Source organism: Panulirus ornatus, chromosome 71, assembly GCF_036320965.1.
Source record: "Panulirus ornatus isolate Po-2019 chromosome 71, ASM3632096v1, whole genome shotgun sequence".
NCBI classification, from domain to species: Eukaryota; Metazoa; Arthropoda; class Malacostraca; order Decapoda; family Palinuridae; genus Panulirus; species Panulirus ornatus.
Genome location: NC_092294.1, coordinates 11,113,801 through 11,139,356, shown reverse-complemented (window position 1 = coordinate 11,139,356; position 25,556 = coordinate 11,113,801). Strand labels below are relative to the sequence as shown.

Here is a 25,556-nt window from a genome sequence, read left to right as displayed (position 1 = left end):
AATGTATAGAGAGATAAGACTTTCCTTTAGGGCTGCCAGTTTATTGCTCGGTTATTTCCCTTGGAATATTTTTTTTTTTTTTGATCATGTTGTTGTAGATTAGAATTCATAGAAATGACAAACTACGTGTAAGTGTGCTGGCGTGTATATGTGTGCGAGGGAGGGAGCATTTGTATATGTAGGTTGGTTTACATATATGTATAGTGTGTACATATCTCCACCATGTGTTGTACACATGGCATCTGATGTAAACTGTTTACCATCATACTCTGAGGATCGAACCCCAGAACATCGGCGGTGCAGCCAGGTAGCCTAGACCCCAGGACGCGATGAGCTTAAGCCAGTATCATCTCCGTGACCACTGGCTGATTCTCGGGCGTCGCTGATGCGTCACGCATCCTTTACGAAGTGGAAAGACTGGACAAGGAAGGAAGGAAGGCTTTTTAATCGACTCTCAAGGCACTACGGTGATGTGTGAGCGGCAACACCTGGAAGAAGAGTTACAAATACGAGACGAGAGGGAGGTGGACAGCCCTTTACAATTTCATATTGGAATCTGTCGTCCTGAAACGCTTGCAATATTTTTTGCTACGGTTTTTAACGTCTCGAACTGTATGGATATCTTCTGATGGTGACTGTGTCACGGGCACCGCGGCAGGTGAAGAGAGCCAGAGGTCCAGGGACGCAGGATCTGGTATGTCTGCCATCCTTTCACGGTGATGTTGCCGGCCGCTGAGCTACGCCCTGCCATGCAGCGCATGACACCCATGAGAAAATTTCAGGTGTTTCGTGTCAAGAATGTGTTTTGTTAATACTTAACTCTGGTCTTCCTGAAATGTGTCCTTGAGTCAAAACACGAAACTTTATTTTTTCTGTGTAGATGCAGAGAAAACACTGGCTTGACAAACAGTAAGTGAAAGTAAGCTGCATAAGATATAGAGACTTTAGTAGACCGAGATTTTCCTCTGTCAGCAGCATAGGAGAAGTTACAGAACTCTTCCCAGCTCCTCCCACATTCACTCGTTCAGCAGCTGGACGTTTCTTTTTAAGCTAACAGCTATGTCGAGGAAAAGCTACTAAATCTTTACCGTCTACGTTTTTTCCTACAACTGTGGATTGATTTACTGATCACTTCCTTTCTACATTTCTGTGACTCGTATAAAAGTAAACATCGGTAACTCCCTGCCAGTCTTTTTGTCCTGCTGAGGAAGAACTTCGTGGGAATTAATCACTTCCCGATTCGGAAGAGGAGAACTAATGATTCATTTGCTCTTCCGTCGTGAGAGCAGCCAAGGGAATTTCAACCCCTCCACCCAACACGCCAGGCAGGAGCCAGGTCGCCAGTGTGTCGTCGGGTCGCCTCTCAGTCGTCAGGGGCAGACTAACAACACGCCAGGGAACTCTCTAATTAGGGGAACGTCTTCGCCCGCAGCAGCTGAAATTAGATTTTGTTTTTTTGGTCTGTCGCATCCAGCAGCGGCAGTGGAGGGGCGCTGGTTTATGTATAGATCAGGAATCGCCAGTTCTGCCACAGGGACGGAGATATCAGGCCGGTGCTGCGATGAGATGGTGAGGAAACATTCAGGTGTTAATGGAGGGCGCGAGGCGAAATTAGACGAGGCGGCGTCGATTGTTCTTTCATTAGCAGAGGGAGTGTGTGAGCAGGCGGGGGAGATGAATGCCTTGGTATGGATGGCTTCGTGTCCTTCTTGTGCCTCTGGGTGAGTGTTTGTGCGCCCTGGTGAGGTTGTGGGTGTTTACATATGTGTTGGTTGGATGTGTGGGTGTATGCATATACAAGTGTATGCATGTGTTTATATATTCCAACTTTTTGCATTTCAGTACTTACAAACGTATGTACTTTAAATGCACATGCATACAAATGTGTGTGTTTGTATGTGTATCATTTATCTATGCTTATATAACAAAATATATATATATATATATATATATATATGTGTGTGTAATATATATATAAATGAGAGAGCGAATGTTTTTGCTTCCTCTCGCAGTATCAATTGTATCATGATATATGTAAACTGAAGACAATGCAACAGACAGTTTCCTCACTTAACTTGTGTTTACAGAGCAAACCACGTCAGGCAATTGACCCAAATACCCGACCTTGGAAGGCAAGGGCCTCTCCTGATCCGATTTGTCACCAGCTTCGTCGGTAAGTAAAGTGGAAGAAGAATTTTTGCCCAATAATATATCCAATGTTTTTAGGGGGTGTGAGGGGTGGTAGTGGGCGACTGGGTGAAGTGATGGGGAGGAGGATGAGGTCTGGAGTCGGGTGAAGGATGAGAGAGGCGCTGGATGAGGAGAGGAGGTATTGTTGGGTAGGAGTGACACGGGTCAACTGTCTCGTTTAGAAGAATATTGAATGAGAACAGACGTTGGTGGCGAGTGTGGCGTTAGATTGACTTGGGGAGGAGCAGCATGGGAGTTTGATGGGAAGATAACTTGAGAGAGAGAGAGAGAGAGAGAGAGAGCATCTGGCCGTAAACATGTCTTACTCCTCTCCATGTGTGTGGTGTGCTAGTTCACATGTGTTCGTGTGTGTGTGTTGATATGTTTATATGTGCTGGCGCTCGTTTGTGCATGCGTGTGTACGTTTGTATATGTGTGGGATTACATATGCGAGGGTATGTGTGCCTATGTATATGTGTACATACGTGACTGAAATAGAGAGGTGGATGAAGTATGAGTGATGAATGACTTTGGGTACTCGCTGGGAGGAGGATGGACTGGGGGATTCTCTAGGGTGCGGAGGTGGGGTGGATGGACTTACCACTTGAGTGGAGGATAGTGATGAGGATTTCTATAAGGGGAGAAACTCTGCATTTCTGTGACATACGTATATCTGTGCGACATTACATCACATTCTAGTGACTCCGTGAGGAAATTCCTAATATTATGACGTTGTATAAGATACTGTCTCGCATCATACCTATTTATACATACGTAATGTATGTTCCCAGAATAGGGTTCCTGAGGCAGGAAGGAAAAGTAAGGTTAAGTATACGTTCATGAGAGTAAAGATATGATGCATATACAAGGTTGAGAGACGGGGCAACACGTGGCATGTTTTCTTCCCGTAACACACAGAAAGTAAACACACACACACAATTTTATATGCCAAAGATGACCGTAGTATTTATTATGTCTCGTGCAACTGTACATGGTCAGAGCGAAAGGATTCGGAAGACTTATTTTCATTTTTCGTTCATCTCTCCGGCTTCATGAGTCTTTTATTCTTTTAACTCAAAATAAAGTATACATGTAGCTTTGAGCCCCCGGGAAGCTCCTCTCTCACTACGTTATTTAGTGGTTCGTGGGACCTGCTGAAAATATAGCCGGCCTCCTGTAGCTTTTAATTCCGTACCGTCGTTTTATCTTTTTCATCTTTTTTCCTCCACGTTCCCAAACTGTGTTAACAACGCTCGTTTATCTATTGAAAATTCAGGTGCCGATCAACCTGTCAAAATGTAGCGTAATGGAGAGCGAGTGGGCCAGGAGGGGTGGGGCAAGTGGGTTGAGGGAAGGTGGGGTAAGGGGGAATGGAATGTCGAGGCAGGAGGGGCGGGTCGTGTGTGGCAGGAGGGACGGTGCGACGGACAAGACTTCTGGATATCCATCAAAATGTTGACGAACGACTGGAACACGCGAGAAGAATTGTGAATCACTGGGAAGAAAGATGGTGGTGAAAATCCAACAAAACTGTACAGACTGTAAGGCAATTCCACAGACATGTATCCCTCAGAATTCCACATCTGCCTATGTTATATTAACCATTACGAAGACCACGTAATAAGGGGTTCCCAGATGGAACGGAAGCCAGGGGGTAGTATCAGAATATCTTGAGGAAACTAGAATTTAGAAGCAGCGATTACTCTTAGACACCTGAGAACACATGAGCACTCACAGCACAGAACACATGAGCACTCACAGCACAGAACACATGAGCACTCGCAGCACAGAACACATGAGCACTCGCAGCACAGAACACATGAGCACTCACAGCACAGAACACATGAGCACTCACAGCACAGAACACATGAGCACTCACAGCACAGAACACATGAGCACTCACAGCACAGAACACATAAGCACTCACAACACAGAACACATGGGCACTCACAACACAGAACACACGTGCACTCACAACATAGAACATATGAGCAATCAGGACAGAGAACGGGCGAACACTTTCAACACAGAACTGATGAGCACTCGCAGTGCAGAAGACGTGAGCACTTTCGACACACGACACATGGATACTCCCACCACATATTTCAGAACACGTACGTAAGAAATGGAAATTATTCATACCAAGACTGCAAAGTATGAGTAGGGAGAAGACACACTCAACACACTGAACATGTCTCATTTAAAGTGTCAAAATAAAGAATTGCAGAACATAAACCAGAGCCCTGTGTGTGTGTGTGTGTGTGTGTGTGTGTGTGTGTGTGTGCTCTGAAAGAGCCACTCGAGGCTTTGAGTTGAATGAGAATGAAGGCAACAAGAGGAGCTCCAGCTCACCTGGACAGAGACATGCACCACAAGTGGCTTGGTGTCGTTCCTTGGCCTCCACTCACCACTTCCTGCCACTGTGGGTTAACCTTTTCATCACTACGTATGACACACTGATACGTTGTCTGTGTCGGACAGACACACACACACACACACACACACACACATGGCAACGATCCCGTTCATTCCAACCTTTGTATTCATCTCATCCTCCTGAATGTTCAGGTCCCGATACCCCAAAGCCTCCCTCGCTTTATTCTTCCGCCTCCTTATCTGTCCCTTGATCCCTTACCCCTTCCACCTCTGACACATAAATCTTCTTATTCAGTCTTTTGCCGCTCATCCTCTCCAAATATCCGAACCATTTTGGCACTTCTTTGTCAGCCCTCTGGATCAGACTGCGCCTGCTGCCACCCGTCTCTCTTACGCCGTCACTCCCGACACAGTCGACCTGCGTCGCGCGTAATATTGTCCTCAGATATTTAATTTCCAGCACCTCCACCTTCTTCCTGCCCTCTACATCCGAGGACCATAGCTCTCATACATACAATATTGCTGGAACTTTGTACCTTCAGCCATACCCAACGTTATCCCTAGTGGTTCTATTCGCGATTCATTACCAGGTACATAAGGCGTTTCAGTAGTTTGTGATGGACATAGAGTTAATGCCACACCAAGTTATACAGCGAGATAAGCTCACTTTAAGCTTTCCTCAGTTCATGTTTCGGATGTTTCATAAGATTTTTCGAAAGTTCTGGGAAATACAATAATGTTATGTGGTAAGGAAAGGAATCGTTAGTATATTCAATGCCATAGAGCATTTTAATCCCACTATTCTTTTAGTTCCATGAGTTTGAAGTTTTATAAACGTTCGAATGTAAAGTTTTAAAGTATATTGAATGCTGAGTCACATGTTTGCCTCGTATGATGGCTATACAGAACAGAGTGAGTTAGTCTCGGCTGATTCGTGGAAAAGTAACAATAATCAGATCGAGAAAATACATAGCAATAAGGAACGCGTGAGAATAAGATCTTGAATGATTAGAGATTTAATACCATTAGAAAACGTATATTCCTTCACAAGACGCACCGGGAGAGAATCAAGTAAAAGTGGAGAATGATGTTCCCGTTTGCCTACACGGGATGATGGACTTTGGGTGAACGTCGTCAAATCCTCTTAGGGAAGTGGGACAGCCACTTTGTCGGCTAAGAAGATCTCTTATTTATTCTATTAGTTTCCAGGAGCCTCAACTCCTCATAGTTAGCGAGATAAGCACAAAAAAGCATGAAGATATATGAACATATGTATATACAATGTCTGATACATCATTGTCACGTGGCCATTGTCGGCAGTAAATAAACTTTTAAGTTTTATCTTCGACAAGACGTTTTGTCAGACTCGAACTAAGCGTGCAACCCGTGCGTCGTGTTGATGTGGTCATCACTCGACTGCAGGGTAGTGATTAACGATTACATTAACCCAAAGCAAAACATAACATGTATAGATCAATAAACACATCATCGTCTCAGATTTTAAAAGCAGCTAAGTAATCTATGTAATGTTATGTTTACACTGGGTCCGTCAACACTTCACGTTACATTTTTCTCATTAGTGTAAGTAAAGACATGTTGCTCTCGTTTTGTTAAGGTGCAAGTACGTGTCAGCGTTCTTGTGTGTGTACTTACTTGGCATCGCACACCACAGTCTGTCTTGAGGGCGTCGTGGAACACATGGACGCACAGACTCGCAAGCACAATGACACAAAAGTACACATATTCACGAAAACATATATACAAATTCGCACATGAAGCAGCACACGTGAGGATAAGAACGGTTATCATTTATGTAAATTGTTTTTATTGATAAACTCGATTATTACAATAGTTCACGATAGTTTTCCTTCTCAGTGGTGTTAAGACGCGAGTTAAGTAACGGAACATTACTGGTCAAGCGTTAAGCACAACGACGAGACCCAGAGAACAACTATGGTAAACAAGGCAGTTCTCTTGTAAAGTAATTGTCCCCGTGACGTAGGGTAGAACACACCGTGTTACTGATGTAACCTTGTGAGCTTCACGTCTGACTGACCTGTGTGACCTTACAAGATGTACAGTTGTCCATGTGGCATCTGTGCCAGATGTTCAGTTCTGACTTGGATATTTAGTTCCCAGATTGTTTACAGAACTCGGCTTTTAGTAAGATTCTACTATGCAAGACCTTGTGACCTCGACCATAAAAGTTTTTTTAAGGTGTAGAACTTTTCACAGATTGTTTCTGGTACAAGTTAGGTCCATATCCAACGACACAGTTTTGTAGATGTTATTTATACAAGCACTTGTCGTCCGGCATGCTGGTACATATAACCTTCTCACCTTTACCTTTGCCCTTTTAGCCGTGAGCACTTTACCAGGTATAAAACTCTGTATCTATCATGCAAGTTTGGTCTATGTCCAATTAACCAGACGTGATTTTTCGTGTACACAATGTTGGGACGCACGCATGGCGACGTACATGCACGAACGCACGCATGACGACTTATATGCACGGACGCACGCATGGCGACATACATGCACGGACGCACGCATTCACGGGCAGAGGTGTAGCAACACGCCTGCCGGCGGAGGATATATAAAGAGACATAGCTTATCTCGCCTGTGGTGATGTGATAACCATAAAATATATGAATCTACACCGATAGATTATACTGTACCTCCCCTGCAAAATATATGTAATTTTGATTGGGGTAAAAAATATGAAAATTATTTAGAATGGTTCCACAAAGGTTATATGATACCTGGCCGGCCTCGAGCAGGCAAAAGAACTGATCAGAATGTAATATTTTCAAATCAAGTTTCAAGCATATATTCATGTTTCCGCCTTTTTCGACATGTCACCGACTGATATGATATTTTTACCTTCGTATGAAAAATATATATTTTTTTTGCTTTTTACGTTTTACGTTAAAGAAAAGTTCCCACACTCGCACATTTTAAAAGTCGAGGTAAATAATTATAATCACAAATATAGATTCACGTTATCCTCAAGACACTGCCACACACGACCAAGTCTTCCGTCACCTTCCCACCAGATTGTGATCCACTGTATAATACAGACTCGGGCGGTCCTCCTCAGCTGGAGGTACAGAAGCATATTCCACGATGTTTGAATGCTGCTCACGGCGACGCTATAAACACAGAGGCAATGTTTGTAAACTGACAACGACCTTATAAGTTGTTTCTGTTGGTTATTGTGATGTTGACGAGGGGATAAGTCAAGGTCATGACACGGCTACCGGCAGCACCTGCTGGCCGGCCTCCTAAGTGAAGGACTGATCCTAATGAGGAGAAAATGTGTTGAACATAAAACATTGAAGGATGAGATGTGGGTTGGCCATTCTCTGCCAGATTAAGATATGGCGCCAAGTCACTATGTTAATGCACTTTAGCCTTAAAACATTTTTCCTACACTAAGCATATGAGTGCAGTGCCCTTCAGTGATAGAATATATACATACATATTTTTCCTAATTACATCTTTAGTTCTTATTGGATCACTGGAAATCATCTGTCTAGTCGCGTCTTACGGACTTGTGTGACGGACCCAGGAGGCAATACTAGCAGTACCACATCCTCTGTCCTGGGGTCTTCCTTACTTATCAGTGACCACAACGCACACAGCCACAAACCACGCCCACAAAACCCACGCCTTCAAACGTGAATAACCCACTCCCGTAATCCATCAAGCCTGCATCCATAACCTTCCTCTTCGTCCATCAATTATACTTGACTTTCTGTGTCTCCCGGGTTATTGGCTTGTCTCGGTCAACCTGAATATTATGTCTCTCTTTTCTCGACCATCTCGCTTCTTCTGTGATCACCATCCTTAGAACTACCTCAGCCAGCAGCGCTGATCTCCATTGAGTCTACATCCTGTCCTTCTACTTTATCATCCTGTCTGTCTCCATCTTTATAGATCAGGAGCCATTACTGTTCCTCAGCAGACAACCTCTTGATAGACCATCTGGTTCTCCATTATTTGATTCGTGTGTACGTCGTCGGTGGTGCCAGCTCTAGTACCTTCTCCTGGGGGCTGGGCCAGACAACCTCTTGATAGACCATCTGGTTCTCCATTATTTGATTCGTGTGTACGTCGTCGGTGGTGCCAGCTCTAGTACCTTCTCCTGGGGGCTGGGCCAGACAACCTCTTGATAGACCATCTGGTTCTCCATTATTTGATTCGTGTGTACGTCGTCGGTGGTGCCAGCTCTAGTACCTTCTCCTGGGGGCTGGGCCAGACAACCTCTTGATAGACCATCTGGTTCTCCATTATTTGATTCGTGTGTACGTCGTCGGTGGTGCCAGCTCTAGTACCTTCTCCTGGGGGCTGGGCCAGACAACCTCTTGATAGACCATCTGGTTCTCCATTATTTGATTCGTGTGTACGTCGTCGGTGGTGCCAGCTCTAGTACCTTCTCCTGGGGGCTGGGCCAGACAACCTCTTGATAGACCATCTGGTCCTCCATTATTTGATTCGTGTGTACGTCGTCGGTGGTGCCAGCTCTAGTACCTTCTCCTGGGGGCTGGGCCAGACAACCTCTTGATAGACCATCTGGTCCTCCATTATTTGATTCGTGTGTACGTCGTCGGTGGTGCCAGCTCTAGTACCTTCTCCTGGGGGCTGGGCCAGACAACCTCTTGATAGACCATCTGGTTCTCCATTATTTGATTCGTGTGTACGTCGTCGGTGGTGCCAGCTCTAGTACCTTCTCCTGGGGGCTGGGCCAGACAACCTCCCCTCATCCTTTACATTCTCCCGCCCCACAGCCATTCCTCACCCAACTCGACATTCTTCTTTCGTTCCCCACACAACGGCCTCCCGAAACTTTTCTCATATTTCGTTTACTCTCAAAATATTTCTCTTTAGGATTAATTAAGATTTTTCTCTTGTCTTATTCCTCAAATAGATTAGAATGTCTTCGGTAGTATTTTATTGGCATCATTTGTGAATTAGAGAACTTGGTATTTACCCATTTCCACATCCAGCACCTTTTCGTCCATCATATCCCACTTTCTCATATCGCAGAATTAATTTACAGAAAACTACACATGACCACCAGAGGAACTCAAAAGTTTAGTTTCCATCTTCCATCTCGTGTTACTATAGAGTCGAGATCCATCATACTCCTTATCAAATCATATTTCTCCCTGGAATTACCTATATCAAAACTTCAAAGACAGTATTCCATTATTTGTGTTCTCATACATAAGTTCAGACTATTTTTGTTAACTTAGGAACGTAGCTCAAGTTACTCACTCTACTGTCCTTACTGTTCTTCATGATTGCTCACCACACACACCAGTTATGTTCCAGCCATTTGGTTACCACTGTACAGACATGTTCCTGTAACTTGGTTACCACAGTACTAAAGATCGATTATGTTCCAGCTACTTGGTTACCAATGACCAGACATGTTTAAGTAACTTTGTTATCACAGTGTGTTCCAGCCACTTGGTTTCCACTGACTAGACATGTTTTAAGTTACTTGGTTATCACAGTACAAAAGACAAGTAATGTTCTAGTCACTTGTTTAAGACAGCATTGCATCCCAGTCATGTTTCAGCCACTTGGTCTCTGTTGACGGACTGATGGGTTGTGTATCCCTTTTCCATTACCTTCTGTCCCCTTCCTCTTCCATACTTCCTTCCCATCACCCTCTGCCCCTTTCCGTTTCCTTTCTCCCTATCCTTCCCCTTTTATTTCTTCATCACTTCACTTCCCTCCTCTTCTCCCTTCCCATCCCTTCTTCCCTTTCCCCTCCTTCTTCCATCTTCCTTACTAATTTTCATTTCTTCCCTCCTTCCCTTCAAATGCGAAGTTATGTATTTTGGTAATGACAATGTTAAAGGAATGTTAAATAATTATTTAACCAACAATTGCAGCACAAGAAGAGAAAGACCTTGGAGAGAAGATCAGTTATGAACTTGTGTACGTGAAGCAATGTCTGGCTGCATATTATAAAGCAAACAGTCTCCACAGAGAGAAATATAAACTATGTAACAAAAGACTTGGTAAATACTCTTCACAACGTCATGGTCAGACCTCGTTTTGAATTAGCAGCTCAGGTTAGGTACCAGATTCTGTCGAACAGGAAGAAAAGCTAGAACGAGTGAAAAAGGAACAGAAAAATTTATTCCGCTGTAAGTTAAATCTCCTGAAAAATACTTAAAGACTTAAATCTTTCTCTTTAAGATTCGCAGACTCCGAGATCTGATACAAGATTCCATAACATTAGACGCGCACGATGATATGATCCATGACAAGGTATTCACGTAGTCTAGGGACACCAGTCATTACAAGTAACGGTGTGAAATTAAAGGGAAGATGTAATATATAAAAAGAACAAAGCTGTTCTGCAGTAGGCTTATACAACATCGATGGCGTGTATGTGGCTGCATTGGAGTGTACGCTTGTGACCTATTAACCAGTTCCATCTGTATACATTAAAGAATTAGGATATTATCACTGTCCTCCTGCAGATGGCTTCGCTATAAACCATCAGATCTTCCGTGATCTGTTTCTCCATCTTTATCAGTCCTACCATCCGTCCTTTACCTTCCCTTGGTTCCTTCCCATTCCCCCTCCTCTCCCTCTCCTTTCAAGTCTCATTAGAATTAAGGCAAGTGTTCTGTAACATTACTGAAGCTCTGATTTTGTTTTGGTCAGATTTTCACTTCGTGATATCTGTAAGCTCTTCTTGTCTCTATTATTCTTCCTTTCCTCCCGTTCTCTTTCTCTTACTTTCTCCCCTGTTTCATTCTCTTATTTTCTTATCCCAATATCTTTTTCTTTCTCATCCTTTCTCCCTTAATGACACCCACATTCACCCTGCACTCTAGCCCACGTCCTCCCTTCCTCCCTGCAAGCCAACACATCCTTCAGGGAAGGAGTCCAGTGTCTCAGCTTGGTGAGGGAAGCTCGCACGAACTGATTGATGTGATGACGACCCACAACACTCGTGCCCAGGGGTGTATGCGGTAGGGGAAGGGGGCGTATTTATAGCTGGCCTCGATATATACAGCGGAAAGGGAGTATACAGCCAAGGAAGTGGTGTATACTGCTGGGGGAAGGGAGGATGCAGTAGCAGGGCTAAGAATATGTATACAGCATGAGATGAAGCGTGTTATAGTAGTAGGAGAGATGCTATATATCAGGGAGGAAAGTGTGAGGAGAGGGGAACAGGGGAGAGGTTAGTTTTGGCTTGAAATAGGATAGAAGAGTGGGTGAAAGATGAGGAAAAGATGAATAAGGGATTAACGCGCTACAACGAAAGACTAGGTGCAGGATGGGGGATGATATGGCATGGAAGTGGACTGACAGACAGATGAGGCGCAACAGGGAGAAGAAAGAAGCTGGAAGGGAGAGTAATGTGAGATGAGGGCGAAGGAAATTTGGATAATGGAAGAAAAAAAGGAATCAGGTGCGAAACAAGAATAAAGCCATGAAGGGGGATAAGGTAAGTAGAATAAAGATGATTAAGAATGAAAAAATAGTAAATGAAAGCGAAGATTTTGGCAAGTGCAGAGAGAATGATGGCGAAGAGATGGAGAGAACAATAAGTTTGGAAGGTGTGAGGAAGATGGTTATGGTCTCAACAGGGTAAACTAAATCAGCGAGAAGAAAGAGATTGAAGATTCTTTAAGTACAGTTAACAAGGGTGTAGAAATATGAACGTCAGGGGCTGATAACTTAATAACTCGCGTATAAATTTGCGGAAACATATCGGCTGGTGTGTCAGGCTTCACAGAAGACATCACGATAACAAAGATGCTGAGTCATGTTTTAATATAGTTCATTGTAGATCTATTCACAATAAGAACTAAAGGAAGTTAGATCCTCACAGAAGTTCAGATTCTTCAAGAATCTGTAAATGGACGGGTTCTGATGTCTTTTAGAGCGACTGGAGCGACGCCCCTTCCAGATTTTGAAGTATCTGTATATCAAAAGGTTTTGCAGAGCATGAGCGAGAGGGTTTCAAGAGGCGAGACTTACGGAAGATAAGAGGAGTGAGGAGTGACTCCCACATGTGTGGATCATGGAATCTCCAAGACGATAAGATGGTGAAACTGGAATTTTTATCACGAAGGAAAAGCTAAAGTTGTATGGAGATCAGGGCTTTATATCTGCAATGCTACTTTACGAAGAAACAGAAACTGTTAATGATTGTGTGTGTGTGTGTGTGTGTGTGTGTGTGTGTGAGAGAGAGAGAGTAAATGGATAAATATATATTATAGATAGATTGATGGATAGATAGATAGAAACATTTAAGGATCGATAGACAGGTAGATACATACATACATACATGCATAGGTAGATAGAGAGATGAATAGATAGACATACACAAATAGACTGATAGATACAGCTATAGACATAAACTGGAAATATATCAAAACCTGAATTACGGGATGTCAAGTGTAAAAGAGTTAATGGCCCATGAATATATATGAATGAATATATCAGAGGAAGTAAAGACCTGCGCTACGGTCCAAAAAAGACGAAGTGATGTTGAACGAGGCGAGCGAAGCCGGCAGAGTCACTCGGTAGGTCTCCTGATGGAGTAGAGTCACTCGGTAGGTCTCCTGATGGAGTAGAGTCACTCGGTAGGTCTCCTGATGGAGTAGAGTCACTCGGTAGGTCTCCTGATGGAGTAGAGTCACTCGGTAGGTCTCCTGATGGAGTAGAGTCACTCGGTAGGTCTCCTGATGGAGTAGAGTCACTCGGTAGGTCTCCTGATGGAGTAGAGTCACTCGGTAGGTTTCCTGATGGAGTAGAGTCACTCGGTAGGTTTCCTGATGGAGTAGAGTCACTCGGTAGGTTTCCTGATGGAGTAGAGTCACTCGGTAGGTTTCCTGATGGAGTAGAGTCACTCGGTAGGTTTCCTGATGGAGTAGAGTCACTCGGTAGGTCTCCTGATGGAGTAGAGTCACTCGGTAGGTCTCCTGATGGAGTAGAGTCACTCGGTAGGTCTCCTGATGGAGTAGAGTCACTCGGTAGGTCTCCTGATGGAGTAGAGTCACTCGGTAGGTCTCCTGATGGAGTAGAGTCACTCGGTAGGTCTCCTGATGGAGTAGAGTCACTCGGTAGGTCTCCTGATGGAGTAGAGTCACTCGGTAGGTCTCCTGATGGAGTAGAGTCACTCGGTAGGTCTCCTGATGAACTCTTCAGCCGATGGGCATTTGGGTTCCTTGTACTCGGTCTGTCGGGGTGAAGCTTGATGGTATAGCTAAGAGCTGAGAAACTGAAGATAGTCCCGGGCTGGAGGCGTGTTGGCCGGGGATTGTCTCGATCATCAAGAGATATTGAACGCTAAAGGTGTTGAAGAAACCTTAAAGGCGAGGTAGCCAAACACTGAGGAAGAGGAGATAAGGAAGTCAAAATACACTACTTTGGTGGGTTATAATAGCTGAGCAAGGACGCTGGGGTGATGGTCCAGGGGAGGAAACTGGGATGATAATCTAGGGGAGGATACTGAGGTGATGGGTCAGTGGAGGATATGGGGCGATGGGTCAGGGGAGGATATGGGGTGATGGGTCAGGGGAGGATACTGGGGTGATGGGTCAGGGGAGGATATGGGGTGATGGGTCAGGGGAGGATACTGGGGTGATGGGTCAGGGGAGGATACTGGGGTGATGGTCCACAAGAGTATGTTGGGGCTACTGTCCGGAAAACGTTAGATCGTTGTGTTTTAGGGAGATGGATCAAATGAGAAGAAAAGTGGTGGAACTATGTCATCCATGAGAGAGAGAGAGAGAGAGAGAGAGAGAGAGAGAGAGAGAGAGAGAGAGAGAGAGAGCGTAGCATGAAGACGAGAATGAGAGAAGCATTGAGGTTGTCAAGTAGTGATGTAATCCAAATCTTTGATCTTACTCGTGTACTTGACAATCTAAAGTCAAGTCAAAAGCAAAATTGAAATGAGATAAGAAATAAGATCTGATTATCGTATTAAGAGAAGTCTCAGAGCTCTTGATTTCAACCCTCGATGAATTTAAAGATAAACTCCACTCCTTCCTGAGCCTCGAGGAAGAAAAGTCCTCAGGACACGAGATTACGAATAAAAGGAGAGAAAGGAAAAAGTTAGAACAGAGTCAGGGAAGGACATCAAACCGCAGCCTAGTGGTTGTAAAAATTACATTACGACGCTGAGCAAGACCTTCCCTTTTTTCATCAGAGAAACAAATGGAAAAGAAATTGAATTGAAGCATATGTTGAGGGAACAACCCTCTTAATCTTATTTTCTGGAATCTTGCAGAAATACGTGGAATTTATTTTCTTGTCTCATGTCTTCAGAAAATATATATTTGAACATGTACTCATTTTCAATGGATGAAGGAAATCCAAGTGAAAGACAAGGGATAATGAAATCAGCTTGCTGATGAGCCTCTATGGCGTGATGGTCAACGTTGCTGGTTATGGATCAGTGGACCCTGGTTCGATTTTTGGTTCAGGCAGCTGACTTGTAGCTAATCCCAAGTGTTTGTCGTCCTCCTTGGTGATGTATGGGTAACACTAGTAAGCGGAGGTTAAACTATAAGAGGAGGAGACTTAAACCAAGATGTGGGAATTATTGCCTCCGGTGACAGTAATGATAATGATTATAATAATAATAATAATAATAATAATAAAGAATAATAACAGGTAGAGGATGCATTACAATTTGGTTGGTCGGTGCTTGTTGTTCTTATGGACGACCTGACGTTATCACAAAATAGTCGACACCTCCGCCCACCGTGAGTCAGCCTGGGATGTAGAAGGTGAGTAGAGAACCTCATTATGGAGGACCTCCGCCCTGGTACGATCTGACACCAGGCGCACCCGGAGAGCCCGACCACTGATGCCCTAGTGACCTGACCTGACCTGGTGATTTAGCCGTTTTTTGTGGTTATTTCTTGAACAGCTGACCTGTTGGTCTGGTAGTTATGTGTCATGGATTTTGTGTGCTTGTGGTTGACCCGGGGAGCTAACCTGTCCATCTGGTAGTTATGTGTTGTCCTGATGGCTAAACTATGGAGCTGACGTGGTAGATGACCTGGTCACCAGACAGTTAGATGTGGCTGGTGCATTGTGCCAGGGAACTCTGCGTCACACTGAAATATTCACTATGCTTGTTTGTATTCTTGTTTGCATGATACACAAACTCTCTCTCTCTCTCTCTCTCTCTCTCTCTCTCTCTCTCTCTCTCTCTCTCTCTCTCTCTAAGCAGAGACGGACCACAGAGACCTGCGCTCTGTAAACGAAAAATACTGACGAATTTGTGCAGGAGGAAACTCTGGCAATACAGTTAAAAGTTGCTACATCGTATTTTCTGTTCTTCCCGGTCAGGCAGCGGCGGTAATGGATAAGTTCCATATTTTGCCAAGGATTGCACGATTTGCTCAGTGCTGGAAGCCAAAATTCAGCAGGGAGAGGAAGGTGCACGATAAAGCCAGTGTGGAGATCTGCTGTGTCCAGGTTACTATTTCAGGCACTTTCACCATCTCTGTTTATGTCCTTTTTCTCCTTTATCTGTCAGTATTTATTGGTCACTTTGGTCTCTCTCTCTCTCTCTTTCTCTCTCTCTCTCTCTCTGTATCACTTACTCGTATCCTTATTTGTTCACTACTTAGTTCACTCATTTACTTCCATGTTCCCTCATTTCTTTTCACAAATTACCTCATTCTCAGTCACTGACAGTGACATTGGCTTACTCATACACTGCTACTCGCTCACTTACTCCTTTAATCATCCACTCACTGCTTCACTTACTCTCTCACTCCATCACTTACTCATTCACCTTGTTCACTCTCTTTGGTTTGTTTTTCACTCACCTTCTCACTAACTCATTTCCTGAATCCCTCTTTTATCGAGTTTCTTATTTCTGCCGGGAACCCTTCCCTAAACGGGTTAGGGTCACCCGTGGCGTACCGCTGGGCTTAGTCTTAGGTCCATTGATCTTTTTTGATCTATAGAAATGACTTGCCAAAAGGATGGACCAATACGTGAACATGTTTGCGGATTATGCCAAGGTCATGAGATGGAAACAGAGAATGAAGAGGACGTCATCAGCTTATAATGAGACCTGGACGTACTCCATAGTCGGTTTAATGTATGGTTGTTGAAACTGAACTCGAGTAAATGCCAGTTATGAGGATGTGATACAGAGCCTCGATAAGGATATTATTTATCCAGAAACAAGCTACAGGAATCTGTGTGCGAGAGCGACTTGGGATTCGACAGTGAACCTAATCTGTCGCCACAGACCCACCTTACAAGGATTGTAAATGAGACAGTGTGTCTGCTAGCAAATGTTAGAATAGAATTCAGTTATGCGGTTAAGGAAATGTTCAATAAACTATTCACATCTCTTACACTGCCCCAGTTGGCACAAAGAACTAATTGGGAGGGTTAGAGACGCACCACAATGATAGTATTACAGTTAAGGGTTGCGTTACACTGGGAGGTCAGCAGCCGTCTATTTGCTCACCATGGAAAAGAGTAAAGAATGACTTGAGCACAGACCTTAACTTTCTGAACCAGTCTAATGACGTCAGAAGAGAAGATGTCTTCAAAGATGTAAAAATATGATATTCAGAGACCAGAACAATGAACAACCGGAGGCCAGAACAAAGAACAACCAGAGGCCAGAACATAAACTAGAAACTATTTAGTAAATATAAGTACAAGTAAGCATTTTGATTTCGTTATTGTTGTGATGAATGGACGAAGATTATTGATGGAATTATGACTCCGGATGACATAGGGAATTTTCCATACGTGTATGAGAGTAAAGAAAGTTCAAGAGATGAGGATCCACGAGCGTGTAACTTTCTCCCCACACTGTATGAATAAGCATTTACAAACACGTAAATGCATCACGCACACACGCACACTGTAACAACGAGTACCTACGTCGAAACCTTGTCATGAGGCAGAGACAGAGAAAGGGAAGGGAGCAGATTAAAGAGAGCGGAGCTAAGGCCACATCCAACAATAAACAAACCTCTGCAACCCTCGCATGTGAACTAAAATTGGACATGGCTGGTGTTTCTCTCGGATCCTGCCTCTGTTTCTGGAGCTATATGCACAGGTATAGTCATGGATAGGTACGGATGTCCTCGCTGGGTTAGTTTTTCAGGAGACACACGACATCAGATTCTGAGCAAAATAAAAAAACTTACATCACTATAACACATGTGGAAGTGTGTGCTCTATATGGAAATGTGTCGCAGTAATACTGGAGTGAAGGCGATACCTGTGATATTGAATTATCTGTTCTTAGTGCAGCAGGACACAGGTTTTGTTCCACTGCCACACTCGACTCGTGTATATTTCCACCGTGGAATAAGGGATTTACCATGTCAACATGGGATTACATGAAGCCTTTGTTGTCCGGCTGGGCTCTGTATGTTGTGCAGAAACACTGCGTCACAAAGTTCATGCAGGATTCTCACTGGGGGAAAAATTACTTAATTCAGCAAGTGTTTATGTTAGATATAGGCTGAGTAATAGTCATTAATTTTTGACCTTATTTTTTTCAAGTAGTATAACCCAATCATTACCTACTACTAGACCTCGCACTCCTTGGATTACCAACTTCCACAGGTCTGCTCTCGACGCAGTCCAAATGTATAACGAATATGTACTTGTGGAAGTAAGGACGTGTGCCAGTTACATCTGCGCCTGCGCACTTCCTCTCGATACAGCGAGCTCTCTCATAACTAGGTTTAATCACGGGTGCAGAGGGTCGGTAGCCGGCGCCATGGATGCCGTAAATTCATTAGCCCCGGTGCAGGAGTCATCATCCGTGCTACAACGATTTTTCCGTGGATAACAAGGTAGAGATACATCTTAATATAGGGCTCGTATAGCTTCCGTGCTGAAGTTACACGTAGGAATAGGGTAACACCGGCGATTACCTCCTGTGGGGGCGAGGGGTCCCTAGACGATGCTATGATCTCCTCCTCCAATATCTCTGGTTATCTGCGTCTGTTTCAACATCACAATAAAGAACGTGGTGAAGAACGACGCATAATCAAAGGGTTCAAAATGCATTTGAATACTACACACATGACACAAAGGGTTCTGGCTGGCCCAAGTTTTCTGTTGTGTTCCTGGTAATACATGATGGAGCATCTGCGACGCCCACACGGAGCAGGAACACTGACTATACCCACACCACACGCAGTGATAACAGATGGTGGACGCTGAACAGAGGATATTGCACAACAAATGGAAGTGTTGCTTGCGTGGTGCAACACTGGGATGTGTTGCTTGCGTGGTGCAACACTGGGATGTGTTGCCCTGACTCCCGCATCGTCGCTAATGAACTCCCTCCGATATAGGCGCCTGATGGCGGTAATGATTGCATGGTACGTGGAGACCTGACAAACTCTCCTCCATACCAAACCTTTGGTCATGTCTCACACGCTTAACTAAGAGGGATGGTATACTCGAGAGACAAGGCAATATTTGTGATTCGAATGAGTTCGTAGCTTCGGTCAGTGGACGATGGAGTCACTAAGAGACCCGCCATTATCCTGAGGTTCTTGTGAAGATTACCATCGCGTCGGGGACATGCCAGATGATGTGGCTGAAGATGGAAACCGGTTAAGGACCAGGTGTCACTTTCTCTTTGAGAACGACAGTGTGACCTTCCACTTGAACCTGGAGAGTAGGTCAGAGGCTAGGTTATCATACCTGAAAGTTGAACCGTCGTACTCAGTGAGCTATGATCTGGTGATGGAGTCACCACATGATGTGTCTGTCAGTGAGTTCATATTCCAGGAAGTCCTTCGCTGTGATACGAGGCATTATCCTGGTGTTGACACCAACGTTGATGACGTCGCTGCCACGTCCATACGTGTTACATAGGTTCGGATGCGTGAGCCATGAGCTGACCTTACAGAGGCGTCACACGGGTATAATCCCCCAGGGTGAGCTACCCAGTGTGTCCCTCAGACTTTCACAAGCGCTGACCGACGGGTAATGCCTCCCCCCCACCCCCCACAGTTGATGTATGGGACTCGCCTTTTAACACAAGCACATGAGGTGCTCTTTTCAGGAACCAAGTGATCGTACTGTATGCCAGCTACGTTGACTTTACTCTTCTGTGGCAAGCTAAAGATATTTTTAGGTCGCTGTTAAGACTATGAGCTTCAGTTGGAGTCAGCAGACTTAGAATAGATCAGTAGGAATCAGTAGTCTTAAAGTGGATCGTAATGGAAAAAGAGTCTCGTGGACTGAGTGTTGCTACACCAGGGATAGCCAGCCAGTCAGCGAGCGCTGGACTATGAAATAATTGCTCTGTAAATCCGCCAAACTTGAAGACCAATGGCGGGAAAAATTCACAGCAGCTTGAAACTCCTTAGAATTATACTAAAAGTAAGAAATTATTTCTATCTTATTTTTTGAAAGACAAATAAGTATATGAATATTCTTGTATCTGTATATTATTCTGTTCATATATAATTATACATCTTTAGAAACACGTAGAAGGTATTCGTGAAACATGAGAGATTTCTGTCTATACAAGAAAAAAGATTCCCAAGTTTATACTAGGAATAACTGTGATGAAAGATGCTGCATCGAGCAGGCTGTGTCCTGATTAGTTTTTTCATCCCTCGAGAAGCCTTATAGAGATTGGTCAGGAGATTAGTGAAGAGGTAAGAGGACGAAATAGTGTGTTGAGATGAGACGACAAGTGAAGCTGAAAGGAAAGTGATTAACCAACCACCTGAGATACAGGACCTTGTGAGAGCTGGACTGGCTGCGCGGCTTCGTGGAACTCCCTCCTCCTGTACACTAGCTTTCTGGGAAGACCTGTTGTAACCACGCCCACTCTTCATCAACACACTCTGCATGGCCAAGTCACTCCAGCAAAAACATTTTTTTCTTCATTTCTTGTTTACTTAACTGGACTTTCTGAGGATTTAATGATCCCACTGCGGACGATGGAAGCATCATCTGAAGCAGGAGAGTTTCCACACATCAAAACATTTCATTTTCTGGTTTACAACACAAACTTGATTCTTTTCTCCGTGTCGCAAATTTCCCGTGCACCGTCGCTCTCAGGTTCAGTGTAAGACATTGCTCGCGCACCTCTTGTCTTTTCTTTTCCTGGGAGTGTCCTGCATTATCCCGACACGCACCACTGCTGACCTTGTCTCGCTTCAGTACGAACGTTTGAGGAAAAGATTTTTAGAATATTTCTGGTGTTTGAAAAAGGAAAGATATTACGGCTTTACTCTCGTGTTTATCTGCAGAGTTGGTATTTTACCAGTTCCTGTCCTATGACATACATACAAACACGCATATGTAAGCACATGCATCATACATATGTATACGTGTGTGACAGTGTACACACACACACATCCTCCTCCGGCTGGCCGTGGGCCCCTGACTGGTCACGTGTCAGACTGGCAGTGGGTCTCTGGTTGATAACGGACCCTTGACTGACCACTGGATCATTGCTGGTCGTGGGTCCGTGATTAGCCGTGAGCGCTTGAGAGGTCGTGGGCCCCTAGCTGCTATGGATACCTGATAGCGAGGGATGTAGGTGGAGCAGGAGCGTGAGTGGGAGAGCAGAGGTGGAGTGATGGAGGTGGGAACGACCAGGAGCTGGGGTAAAGGTGGTGAAGGTCGTACATATGATACGAGTGGGTGAAGGAGCCACCCACCGAGACTGATGATGAGTCCTAATTCCATAAGAGGGAAACATTCAGGTTTGGTCTCAGGATAATTTCCTAAGTTTATCTTATACACAAATATTTCCATTACTTTTAGGTTTGTCTCGAGCCTTAATGAACCTGTTCTATACATAGTAACTTTATACATTTTTACCTTCAAGTAAAGTTATGGTAAGCAACTTGTTCCTTGTAAATTACTGTTACTGGCAACTTCATGACCCATCACTAGGGGTTCTGTGGTAAAGAGATTCTGTTACATCATCAGTGCCGCACAGCTTACGTCATTTTTCATCCTGTCTGTCAACTGGTAACTTCTTTCTGACGACCAAAAGATAACCAAGGCTGGAGGGGCTGCCAACTGCCACACCAGCAATCCCTCGTTACCACTACTGTGACTCTCCACTGTGGAGGTTGTGTCATTAACACTACCCCAGTGTCATACGTAACACTCCACTGGGAAGGGTGTAATGTGTTATAGTAACATTACTTCACTGTCACATGTAACACTATAGGAGGAGAGTGTGTAGCGTATGTCAGTGACGCTACCCTAGCGTCACGTAACACTTCACTGGGGAGTTTGTGTCAGTAACACGTCCTTGGAGCCAGTACCGGGGCGTCATCTGCACGTCCCACAATACAAGCCTCACCAACAATAAATAAATACATCCAACAAAGGCACAAGACCCTGAAAAAAATGTGGCCGCCCTAACCTTCAGCCCGGGGGACAACGGTGGTGGAAAATATATATTCTTTGTGAAGTGTGGTAGACAGTGCCAGGCTACCACAGCTTACCCACCCACTTCAAAGCTTACACGCCTACTCCACAGCTTACTCGCCCATTTTACAGCTCACCCGTGTACTCCACGTATCTCCCGCCCATCCCTGCCCATCCCATTCAATATCTGACCTTCCCGCCTCACCTATTCACTCCCTGTCCCACTCACTAACCACCGCATTCATTTCCGACCACTCACTCCCCGGGGGCTCCGCTCACTCCCAGCTCTCACAAAAGCCGAAACTTAAGCGTCTTTAGGACTTAGGCCACGAGTGTGACAGAGTATAACAAATGCGATCATAAAGCGTACTACGCTGAGACCTTCTTCGGGAGACTCTTGGGAGGAGGCAGACAAAATGTTATGTGCTGAAGACCGTGGTTGGTAGTGGGGCTCTTGATGTACTGTGAGTGGCTGCGCAACACATTCAGGAAACGCAAAGTTTTGAGTTTTTGGAAACGTTATTATCTTTATATGGCACAGAGTCTTCTGATGTTGCTATTTTCTTTTCTGAGCAGGTCATAACGGTTCTGTACTTTCATTGTGATGCGTCTTTTGTCGTGTGGTGTGAGGAGCGGCGCTAGACGCGGCTGCCAAGTCTGTTTTGGGCGAAGGGAGGAGGTGCGGCTCTCCCCGGCGGGTCATTTGTCCTCACTATCTTCACGGCTGGATGGGGAGGAGTCCAGCGTTACGACGGATGCCGAGGTGACGGTGACCGTGACGAACGACAGTATGGATGTGGTGACGGTGACGGATGGGTGGGATATAGGCATCGTTTTTTGGTATGGGTTGGTTGATGTAGGATAACTGGTGGTGTGGAGGTGGATGTAGAGGGGACTAGTACTAGGTGACTGGTGTGGGGAGACTCGTGTATGGGAGAGATGTGGCTTGGGTGTATTGTTGTGTTTCGAGCTGGGTCTCCCGGGTTCCGGCGTAGAGCAACTATACGCACCCAGAGGGTTCGTGCTGAAGTGTTTATGGCCCACAACAGTTTTTTTCCTTTTTGTTTTTATTTCCTTCCCCATTCATTTTTTCAGCGAGGAGAAATATTCCTATCCCTTACCTTGGGGTTTATCCAAGATTTCTCTTTCTTATGTGTTTACTTCCATAGTCTGGCAGGAGCATGACGGACAGGTTGATCCTCCACACCAACAGTAATGGAGTGGAAGGATGGCTGCTGATACCCAAGGAGCAGAATGGTCTATTGAGGCCTGAGGGTACAGTGAGTGGACTACTAAATCCTAAGGAGCGGGGTGAGTGGGATGCTGAAGGTCGAGGAGCAGAGCGAGTGGACCAGCATTAAAGTTCTCTGGACGGCCTGGTTGGAAATGTCAAGTGCCTGGCTGAGGAGGAGCTGTGGTAACCCGAAGTACAACCTCTAGTGGGTGGCTGGGACTGGGGTAACCCGACCTCCATCCTGAAGAGCATTAGAACCTAACTAGTAGGGCTGAGGAGACCCAAAATCTCACATCAAACCTCTTCAGGGTTGCCTTTGAAAGGTGTTCCACTTGCTTTGGGGGATGAGAGAGAAGAATAGGGATGTGGTGGAGAGTGGTGGAGGTCTACAACTCGTGCTGGTTTGTGGTTGATTTCATCGTCAAAGAACGTCTTGAGGGTCTGGATAAGACATCCAACATATGCAACGCGAATTTCATTTCTTTGACACATTGATATACCGTAACTGACTAGACTAACTTTAGGTAATCACTGGGTAATTCATTTTTGGTGTTTGCATGTGTGATGTGTGTGTGTATCTACGATTACGAAAGGACTTTAGCGTCTGGGGCTTCCATTTTCTATAAAAGAAATAGTGCATATAAACTATACCATCTCAGATCAAACGACTTTTTTCTTTATTTCTGGAGAGAAGACATAATTCCTTTAAACTGCGGTCCTTATGTCAGGAAGTTCGCGAGAGTACCTTCAAGCGACGTAATTAACCCCCACCATTCTCTGTACACGACCAGGGCTGTCGGCAGCCGAGGGGCACAGCACATTTCCTCCTCTCACTGTTGGGCTAGCGGGGAGGGAGGGAAAAGGCAGGACATTATAGTTGCGCTAGTTTTAGCAGCTCGTGTGTCTGTGTGGACGCGGCGGCTCCACACACGTGCGTGGAAAGCATATTTTTTTTTTACCGCGTCGGAAAGAGATCAGTAAGTGGCGTAACAGTTTCCATGTCCGTAAAACCTTAAAGTATTTTTAGAAACGAATTTGTTCATGTAACACGCGCGACCATACTCATGCACGTATGGTGGGCCGAGGACACACACACTATACCAATGCCTCACGTCCTCAACATGGACGGTAGGATGTGGTGCAACTTGTGGGTGACGACGGCACGTGAGGCTGTACAGTAGCAGATGTGGGAGGAGGTCATGAGATGGATTGGTCGATTGTCTTTATGATGACAATGTCGTCATCTCCATTGGTCTTTGTAACTTGATGGCTCATCTTTGATTGAGGTCGGGACTCAGTCATCGATGGGTCCGAAGATCTTGATGAAAATCAAATGAGAGCGTGAGATAGATACTCCTCACAGTCGCTCACTCTGCCATACAAGAAAATCCATCACTCTAGAATGAGTCCTTACACTTGAGTATACAGGAAGACGTAAGTATTAGAGAAAACATTAGATTTCTTGATAACTTCAGCAAGACTACCAGTATCATAGCAATATACAACATACATCTGCAGGTGGACGAACTCATGAACAGCTTCAAAGACACACACACACACACATAACAAACAGGCAGTGAAACTGGAGACAAAAATGAAATTTTTGAAAATGTAACTGTAGAAATATATTGTGAGAGTAACCATGTACTGAGGAGAGGTTTTGGGGGTCATACTGGGAGAAGGGGGTGAAGTTGGGAGTGGATGGGGAGGGAGGGGAAGTGGGGTGTGGGGAGTGGGGGAGGTAAGCCCCACGCGTCCTTGGTTATTGGGGACAATTTGTCTGTTGGGCAACATGTGTCTCGGCTGTGGTGTTTGTCGCCATGTTTGTGGTAAGTAATGTGTTCATTAAGTCATGATGGTGTGCCTAATGTACCCAGTAAATAAACCTGTCCTGGCTACCGTTTTCTTTGTTCATGTTTTCCTAGTTGGTTTATTGTGCTGTGTGTTGATCTTTCTGACGGTCCGTGCCTGAAATGTGAGGCTCGTGTTCGGTGCATGACGTACGGACCCTCGTGTTAGTTTGGTCTGGGTTATTAAGCTGATCTTCACGAGTTGGGAATTTCATATTTATTTTGTGTTGTACAGCTTTCATGTCCACTTTGTGTTGCTTGTAATTATGGTGAGTCATTACTACTAGTAAGAGGCCAACACTTCTTTTCTTATTAGTGTTGTGCTTGTGATCTATTTATATTTATTCTGTGCTTGAAATGTTTATGTTTGAGGAAATAGTGTTATAGAAATGTTCACAATATTTATGATGTTAATTTGGGTTATATTGATATCTTTAATTTTGTGATTTTAATGTTTTGTGTATGTTGTCCTTATTACATCTGTTGTGTGTGTGTTATGCTTGTGT

At 44.6% G+C, this 25,556-nt stretch overlaps 1 protein-coding gene and 1 long non-coding RNA gene across 5 annotated transcripts in view; one reads left to right on the top strand and one right to left on the bottom strand.

Moving 5' to 3' along the window:
* Nucleotides 1-25,556, top strand: part of LOC139748002 (uncharacterized) — a 136,010-nt gene that overhangs the window by 184 nt on the left and 110,270 nt on the right. For all 4 annotated transcript variants that reach the window (XR_011712504.1, XR_011712503.1, XR_011712502.1 and 1 more), the window contains exon 2: nucleotides 2,088-2,173. This is a non-coding gene — a long non-coding RNA (uncharacterized lncRNA). The remainder of the gene's footprint in view (nucleotides 1-2,087; nucleotides 2,174-25,556) is intronic.
* Nucleotides 1-25,556, bottom strand: part of nAChRalpha2 (nicotinic acetylcholine receptor alpha2) — a 372,700-nt gene that overhangs the window by 251,952 nt on the left and 95,192 nt on the right. The window lies entirely within an intron of this gene.